Below are 1,537 nucleotides of genomic sequence, written 5' to 3' on the forward strand. Positions count from 1 at the left end.
TTCAGGCGGGCGCGCCGCCGCCGCCGCCGGCGACTGCGGCTGCGCAGAGGACTTTAAACGTGGCTCTGATAGGCTGTTCACATATGCCGATTTTGCACGCGTTCGGAGCTGCGATTTTCGCAGGATGCGAAATTTCGCAACCGGCCATTTACATGGTGCGATGTCACCAATGGACATAGAGTTTCTAAATAAAAAACCTAGAGGGAAAAGTGGCGCTAGTGTCTACGGGGGTTCTCCTGAACGTCGCCTCAACCTACATGGGAATGATGGGAAGTACAGGCTTCGGATTGACTTCTGTCTTAAAACTGGTGGCGTTTGCATGCGGCGCAGTAAACGAAGCTGTATTAAACATTTTCGTGCAAAAATTAATTTTATTTATGTTGTGTTTTATATAATGCATAATACATTGAATAAGTTTGTATGACTTTGAGATTGAAGCATGGTTTACCACCAGGGTATGCATTGTTCTGCCTGATTTAGCGCCATTGAATAATTATTTATTTACTTTCACAACAGCAATAACAACCGTGCATGTGCTTATATAAAAATACTCATCAAATATTTATGGAAATAAAAATTTTGTATTATGAGAAAAGAGTTGCGCCTTTGAGAGAAATGTTACAAGTGTCGTCTGCTACGACGCCTGCTCGCTGCGAACGCGGGGAAAGTGAACTTTTCTCGCAGACGGTACGCACTTGCGAACTCTCTCGCTCTTTCGAAAGGCTGCATCGGCTGTCACGATTGATGAACGCCTTCGAGTACTTTTAAACACATCTGCTGCAGTGCTATCTTAGACGCTTGTGGCCTCTTACGAGCATGCTTTACTACATTTTATGTTGACGCACCGCTTCTTCTGAAGTGCGCGCCAGCAACTGTTACGTCGTGGCTTTGCGCTTACCCGTTTTGCGACAGCAGACTACAGCCAGGAAACAGCAACCTTTCATACCACAAGTAAGTTTGTGTTCTCAAATGTCCTGAAACAACCATTTCAATGAACAAATGCAATGAAGCCCTCAATCAAATTTGATTGTCAAGCCAGTAGAAGAGCAACTATGTAGCAAACAAAATGCTTTATGCAAGCAGTCAGCAGTCTTTCCATTGCACTCTGCATCATGAGCAAAAAAATATTACTGGCAGCTTAATTAAACACCCAGCATATGTCTGCAGCTACACTTAACAGGTTTAAGGCTTGCAGCATGTACAAGAAGCCAAAGTGCTGTAGGAAAGCAGAAAGTTGCATCTACGTACTGACCACACAAAAAACGACTAGGAAAGCAGAAAGTTGCATCTACGTACTGACCACACAAAAAACGACTGAACGAAAGTTGTTAGGTGCAATGGTAAGAGTCAGGAAGAGAGCAGTGTGGATCAGAGAGAAAATGGGGAAAGCCGATATTCCGTTTCATATTAAGAGAGAGAAAAAAAGGAACTGGGGCAGGCCATGTTATGCATAGGGCATATAACTGTTGGACTATTACAGTTACCGAATGGGGTGCCAAGTGAAGGGAAGCGCAGTCGAGGTCGGCAGAAATTTTGG

The sequence above is a fragment of the Dermacentor silvarum genome, chromosome 2 (assembly GCF_013339745.2).
Source record: "Dermacentor silvarum isolate Dsil-2018 chromosome 2, BIME_Dsil_1.4, whole genome shotgun sequence".
Lineage (NCBI taxonomy): Eukaryota > Metazoa > Arthropoda > Arachnida > Ixodida > Ixodidae > Dermacentor > Dermacentor silvarum.